The sequence below is a fragment of the Xiphophorus hellerii genome, chromosome 20 (assembly GCF_003331165.1).
Source record: "Xiphophorus hellerii strain 12219 chromosome 20, Xiphophorus_hellerii-4.1, whole genome shotgun sequence".
Classification (NCBI taxonomy): domain Eukaryota; kingdom Metazoa; phylum Chordata; class Actinopteri; order Cyprinodontiformes; family Poeciliidae; genus Xiphophorus; species Xiphophorus hellerii.
Genome location: NC_045691.1, coordinates 14,185 through 22,283, shown reverse-complemented (window position 1 = coordinate 22,283; position 8,099 = coordinate 14,185).

Here is an 8,099-nt window from a genome sequence, read left to right as displayed (position 1 = left end):
TTTGACATCTGTGGTGTAAGGGATTGGCTGCCAGCACTCCCAAGACTGTGCACTCAGATTTGGCCTCCCTCATTAGGTGTGGCTTAAACCCCTAAAACAAAGATAAAGAACTTGGTTAGTGAGAAACCAAGTTCCATTGCCCTGTTTCTATGATCTTGCTCGTCCTTCACCAGAGGGAGGAGATATCTCTTGTTTTACAACACATTATACTGCATTTGTGGTTCTGCAGGTCTGATTTTTTCTTAGTTTTCTTGTTTAATTAGTTATTAGTAGTTTTGAAGTTAATATCTCAGTGTTTCAGTTTTATTTTGTCATAGGTCGTTCATCAGATCTGAATGGCATTTTATCACACACACACACACACGCCTACGCCCACACACATATATACTGTATATATATATGTATATATAAAGTGAGGTGCTGTGAGGTTCGTAGCTATTGAGGCACTGACTTAATCATAATCAGATTTACAAATATAGAGCCCCTGCATGTTGTTGTTCACATAAGGAAATTTCGCACATGCGGACAACGCTGGAGGGCAAAAGGACTATTCTTCTACATGTCTTGCATAGCCGCACTGCCGCCGTAGAATAATTCCTTTAACTCCATCAAACTTGGAAATATAGATATTATTAATTTCCTGCTGTGCTCCACAGCAAAGGGAAAAACCGTTTAAGTACAACTAAAAACCACTTCTTTCGCGCTCTCAGCGCTGGTAAATGGCAGCCGGTGCAGTTAATGAGAGGTTGCACAATCCCCAGGTGAGGCTCAGCTCCCTGTTGCCTCGCCGGATTCGCTACTGAGCATTTGAATGGGGAAAAATCCAGCGATTTTGAAGAAAAAAAAATCAGAATTGGTTAAGCTAAATGAAAAAATAGGTACTTTATAGTACAAACCACAGGGAGAAAATAGCAATATAAATTATATTATTATATATTATTTTTTCCATGATGACAGGTGACCGCACATCACTGATAGGTTTAATCATCCAACCAGATCAGACTGGCTTTATGCCAGTTAGGCATATGTCATTTAATATGAATTGTCTTTTGAATATATTATATTCAAATAATTCAGATCTGCATTTGATCAAATATATGATGTGTGTTTTCAAAAAATTTGGTTTTGGACTCCTGTTTGCAAAATGGATCGAAATAATTTATTCACACCCAATAATTTATTCTCCTGATTTTTCTCATTGAACCTCTGGCTGCCAGCATTAGGCAAAATCCCCTAATGTCTCTTATCGAGATGTTGAGTCATAAGCATCATATTTCCCTCTATGCTGATGATATACTTCTATAAGTCTCTAACCCACAGGCATCACTGGCTCCTCTTTTGACGACAATCAACAATTTTGGAAGCTTCTCAGGTTTCTCTATTAATTGAGACAAGAGTGAACTTATGCCCCTTTTGGTAGGGGCTGATCTACTGTATTTGAGGTCCACACCATTTAAGACAGCTCATAATTCCTTCACATATTTGGGCGTGATGGTAATAAAAAAAACTAGAACATCTCCTACGACTGAACTGGCATAGCAAAATTCTACAACTAAGCAGAATATTGATTTCTGGAGGAAATCTCCCAGTATCCATGGCCGATAGGATCAACACCATTAAAATGGTGGTATTACCACGATTATTTCCTTGTATCCTACTTCAGACAACTATATTCTATTATTATTCCTTTTATTTGGGGCTATAAAAGTGTCAGAATCTCCAAAAAACACTTGTGTAAACTGAGAATGGAGGTTTTCAAACAATTCTGTATTACTGGGCTTCCCATTTATGCATCCTGGCATAGTGGAAGAGGGGCCCAGTCTCATCTGATGGGTCCTGTCCTGCCTGGTTATCTTTGGAACCTCTGCATTGTTGTAATACGTCCCAGACTGCCCTACTTAACAGTTCCATTAAAGTCAGTAAATCACTTTATACTAATAGTTTTGTCATTGGCAGCACTATCAGAATCTGGAAGTAGATACAAAAATTCATAAAAGCTCCGGAGGTTTATTTTGATACTCCTGTTTGTGAAAATCACTCCTTTGCACCAGGTCTCAGCGATGCTGTCTTCCAGATGTGGGAAATAGTGTGATAGGTGACCTATATATAAGTGGAACTTTTGCTTCTTTTGCGCACAGTTATGTTCTGAATATAATCTTCCCCCATCAAGTTTTTTAAGTTATCTGCAGGTCCGGGACTATGTTTGGAAAAATGTATCAGATTTTGGAGCTTTAACCAATAATGAAACCCTGTAGGCCACATGTGTCAAACCCAAGGCCCGCGGGCCACATGTGGCCCGCTACGTCATTTTATGTGGCCCTCTCCCCCCTACCACCGTTTTACAGCCCCATTGATTGACTTAAAATAGGTTTTGAGCACGAATTGACTACAAACTACATATCCCATAATGCCTTCCGATTCTTACCAACCAACATTACGGCTTCTCGCCACTAGAGTGCAGCAGAGTCACCTCAAGCTGATTATTAATTTTCCCAGCGAATAAAACTGAAACATCGACAAGCTAACAAGCTAAAGAGCGAAGTTTAGCTGAGCACATAAAAAATACTGAGCATATTTTTAAACTGCTCAGTTTAAAAATACTGTAATTTTTAAACTGAGCAGTAATTTTACATCCATGCAAACTCAAATGTAATATTTAAAACTTGAATACATAAAATCAGTTATTTAACAATATGAGGTGTTGTTTAATTTATTTTTAACATTGTATTTTCATACATTTATGCTAGGGTTGACCAAGTCTAGTTTTCCAGACCTATCACTCTGCAACTTTAGATGCGTTCTTTCTCTAACACACCTGGATCATTGACTCATTCATAGCCCTCTACAGAACTGAGTTGCTGCTAATGAGGGAAGTCAACTTTTTGTCTGGGGTATGTTTTAGCAGGGACACATCTAAAAGTTGCCGTCTGGAGGACTGCACTTGGGCATTCCTGATTTATACCGTCAATGTGGCCCATTGAGGGTGGCCAATATGCTGAAGTGGCCCTTGGTGAAATTGAGTTTGACACCCCTGCTGTAGGCAATAAATAAATTTGATCCTGTCAATCAGGGGGCAGTGTCATACTTTTAAATGTATGACACTGCATTTAACCCTAACCCTTCAGTATTATGCCTGAAGACACAACCAGAATGAAGACGGCATGGGAGGATGAGTTAGGGCAGCAGATACCTGATGAACTGTTCAGTCAATGCCAGACACAATCTCATCCAGTTCAAAACATTACATAGACTCCACGACTCCAGGGAGAAACTGAGCACTTTCTTTACAAGTTTTTCCAATTTGTAATCGTTGTCAGGCTGCTACTTGACACACTCCTTCTGGTCATGTGTTCAGCTTCACTCATTTTGAAAGAAAATCTTTGACTTTTTTTCAACAGCTTTTGGAAAACAATGGGACCCAGAACCAATTATTGCCCTTATCAGGGCCTCCAGTGCTTTGCTGTCAGCCACTAAAAGTGAGAAAATGGCTGTTTTGTTTGGTATGGTGATTGATAAAAGGTTGATTTTGAGATTTTGGAAGAAGGACCACATTTAATCCGTGGTTGGGGGAACTAGCAAATACTCTGCATCTGGAAAGACTGAGGTATTACAATGAAGATAGAGTTGATGTGCTTGAGAAGATATGGGATACTGTACTAAAATGTCTTCAATGAAAGACCTCAAAAGACAGACCTGCCACTCCTTAGTAGTCTGTATAACTCTTTTTGTTCATTTGTGGAAAGATTTGGATCAATTTGTGGTGTATATATCTCATGTTGGCTTGACTGGGCAATTGTTGTTTTATGATGTGCCGATACTGTGCAGGTAAGTAATGGGTGGGAATTTGACCTGTTATGTTAATGTTAGGGTTAGGGTTAAATAAAGAAAAGTTCATTAAAAAAAAACCTACAAATATTAAATATTGACTTGTGGATTTAAGAGAGAAGAACCACCAGTTTCCCTGCTGCAATCCAATATGTGCACTGCCTGCGTGTGTGCGTGCGGGGGTGTGTGTGTGTGCACGCGTGCGTTTGCTAGTGTGTGTGCATGTATATATGCATACAAATATTTACATGCCCCTATACAGGCGAACTTTGGTCTTGGGGTCCTCTATTTCTGCTAATAATGTGGATTGCTGCAAGCAGCCGTCAGACAATTATATTATTTGCACACTAGCTATAAACGTATTGCATCTGCCAGTGTTGTTTACATTATATCCTACAGATGTTATATCAGTTGATGTCCCGTTGCGTAAAAAAAGTTCCACAATGACACTTCTTCATCGGTGTTGCACTAAATGTTTAGCAGCAGAATTTAATAAGAGGACAGCCATCATTTTGACAGTATTAAATTGAGAATTACAATCAAATGTTTGTGGTACAAACCTTTTTGACAAAGTTTATTAAAGACCAATGCAAACAGCTAGCAATCAGAGGGAAAGATGTAGGAGTACATTATAGAAATTCGGAAATACCCCAGCATGAATGAATGGTGGCTTTTAATCCAATGTTAAGTGGAGCGGAGGAGTCATTGTGAAACTTTTTCAAGGAAGTACAGTAAATTACATAAATATACATTTGCAATTATTTTGTACCAAGTACCATCCTGTACATAGTAAAGCCATGGACAGCCTGGCAACACCACTACAACACGTGGTTGATTCTAAAGGGAATGCTTGGGCACACTGTTCATGTGGAGTAACTCAAGCACAGATAACTGAATATGACAGAGCTGAGTGCACAATGGCCATAGGCTGCGGCAACAAACTGTGCACTGGTGCTTCCTCTGCTTTACATCACAACCCTGACAGATGAAGCTCTGTTCAGGCAAATTTTCTGCTGCTCTAATTTTGTCTTGCACCTCCAGGCAATGAAGTAGTGAAGAGTAAGACTACTGGAGGGAAACTTTTACTTTTTTGAGTTTGTTTTGTTAGCAGGAGGCTAACAGGAAATTTGTTTCATGTTCATTACTCTATCAAAAATGTGACTCTTGTAATCTTCATCTTTGGTTTGCTCTACAACAGGGGTGTCAAACTCAATTTCACCAAGGGCCACTTCAGCATATTGGCCACCCTCAATGGGCCACATTGACGGTATAAATCAGGAATGCCCAAGTGCAGTCCTCCAGACGGCAACTTTTAGATGTGTCCCTGCTAAAACATACCCCAGACAAAAAGTTGACTTCCCTCATTAGCAGCAACTCAGTTCTGTAGAGGGCTATGAATGAGTCAATGATCCAGGTGTGTTAGAGAAAGAACGCATCTAAAGTTGCAGAGTGATAGGTCTGGAAAACTAGACTTGGTCAACCCTAGCATAAATGTATGAAAATACAATGTTAAAAATAAATTAAACAACACCTCATATTGTTAAATAACTGATTTTATGTATTCAAGTTTTAAATATTACATTTGAGTTTGCATGGATGTAAAATTACTGCTCAGTTTAAAAATTACAGTATTTTTAAACTGAGCAGTTTAAAAATATGCTCAGTATTTTTTATGTGCTCAGCTAAACTTCGCTCTTTAGCTTGTTAGCTTGTCGATGTTTCAGTTTTATTCGCTGGGAAAATTAATAATCAGCTTGAGGTGACTCTGCTGCACTCTAGTGGCGAGAAGCCGTAATGTTGGTTGGTAAGAATCGGAAGGCATTATGGGATATGTAGTTTGTAGTCAATTCGTGCTCAAAACCTATTTTAAGTCAATCAATGGGGCTGTAAAACGGTGGTAGGGGGGAGAGGGCCACATAAAATGACGTAGCGGGCCACATGTGGCCCGCGGGCCTTGGGTTTGACACATGTGCTCTACAACAATCAAATTATTTTACACTAAATTGAATCACACTTCAGCTCATTTCAACATTTCAGCTCAAATGTTACAAGTTAGATTATTTTTCCTGATATCTAAGATAGATCAAGTTTGAGCCAAACTGTCATGGGTTTTAAGTTCTTAGCCCACATGCAGAACAAGCACAGGAGAATAGTAATCAGTTAAATTATTTTATTTGCACAAAATGATAAGATAGTTGAGAGAGAATAAATCCGGGAACAGGCTCACGGAGTCGTCGACTCACTAAGGAACAACAGAGGGAGAAGATGAGTTTGTGGTAATGGGAAAAATGAGTTGCGAACAGAATTGGACTGGTCTTACTTTGTGAGATGGTAGGTTCAGTCTGGGAGAGAGTAACTGCCGGTTCGGGTCTTGGTCCACTTGGTTGTGGTGGAGGGCGGACAGGTAAGTTCTGAGCGTGGAGGAAGGAAAAAGGAGCGGTCGGACTGCCAGCTGGGGAAATCTCCGATAACTGTTGGTGATCTGTGTTGCGTTTTCTTGTTCAGTACTCATATTTGCAATGAAACACACTTCTTTTCGTTAGATAGCTGTGTTCGCTTTATTGCTAACGTTCAGGTTATAAACTTCTTCACTTCCATTGGTTAGAACAGTGCTGCCTATACTCAAGAACTCGCTCTCACTGCCCCCAGTGGACAACAGCAGTACAACATAAACAGAACACAGGATACAGAACTTGCCACTTTACCTTTCAAAGTAAATTAGAAAACATGAACACATAACACAAAATAACTCAAAGATAAGTTAAGATGAGAACATATTCTAACAATCTGGTTGAGGAGATGACTGTTGGGCTCGGGCAACCAGTGGGTAATCTCCACGGCGTCACGAGGAGTGGAAATCCAGAAGGCCAGAGCTGGGTCTTCACAACGAGAGTACTCAGTGTCTCAAGGAAAACACCTGAGAGAGGACAAGGAGAAATTACTCTAGGTATTTCTCGGAGAACCAAATCACAGAGAGTCAACTCAGACAGGCTCGAGGTACCATCACTGGCAAACACTCAGGCGCTGAAGTGCAGGCAGTCCACTCCTCTTAAGCTTCAGGATGATTAGAAGATGAACAACAGGTGCGCTGAATCACGGGCACACCCATCCTTAGTGCTGCCTCTGGCGCCCTCAGGTGGATGAAATGAGGAACCGCCGATAAACAGGGAGAACAGAAGAAAAACCACAAACAGGGACCAAAAACGCCGGTTCCCAACACAAACACGTATAATTTCCCAGCATTTATTGTTGGGAAAAACAATATAGATTTTATACTGATAGTGAAACAGGTAATAATTACATTAAAAGGTCAACCTATGAATGCTCCCCAGGATACAAACAACAGCATGATGAAACCGACCTTATTCCACTTTTAAAGAGCAGATACTTTCAGGACTCATGGTTTTTGGATTTGGTTATCTTTCCATCATGTTTCAGTTCACGTTACGTTAGCCCTTTATGGTCATTTTAGTTTGATTATTTTGATGTAAATTATTTTTGGTTAGTATTGTCTTGGTTCTTGCTTTCCTTCTTTCAGTTCCCTGGTAGTGCTTCTAGTTATTGTCATGATGGGTTTCAGTTTCTAAACTCACATGCAAAACACCACCAGGACAGGTAATCAGATAAATAAAGTTTATTTGAACAATATGAAAATGTTGGTGAAAGGGTATGGTCCTTGGGGAAGGCACACAGGTCGTTTGCACACTGAAGAACAGCAAGGAAAATGGTGAGGTTGAGGTAATCAGAAAACTGAAAGTTCAAGAGAAATTAGACTGGTCTTACTTGATTTGCAGGTTACTTCCACCCAGAAGAGGGGAAACTGTGGTTTCGGTATCTTTATGGGTGTCCTTAACATGATCCAGGTTCCAGAGTGAGGTCTTCACTGAGTGAGTTCTGGGTAGATGACATGGAGGCTGCGGTGGAGGGCAGACAGATAAGTTCAGGCATGGAGGAGAATAGAAGAGCGATCCGACAGCCAGCTGGGTAATCCAGGAACGGTTTATGGTTAATCTGCAGAGATGAAGAAGGGACTCGGGCAACCAGAAGTTAACTATCCACAGCGTCACGAGGAGGAAAAATCCAAAAAGCCAGGTCTAGGGTTTTCACAGGGAAACTTCCAAGGCATCACGAGGAATCACCATTACTGGCAAACACTCAGGCGAGGAGGTGCTGGCAGTCTGCTCCTCTTAAGCTCCAGGGTGATTAGGTGATGAGTCACAGGTCAGCGGGCACGTCCTTCCAGGTGTGCAGCCTCTAACACCATCTGGTTGATA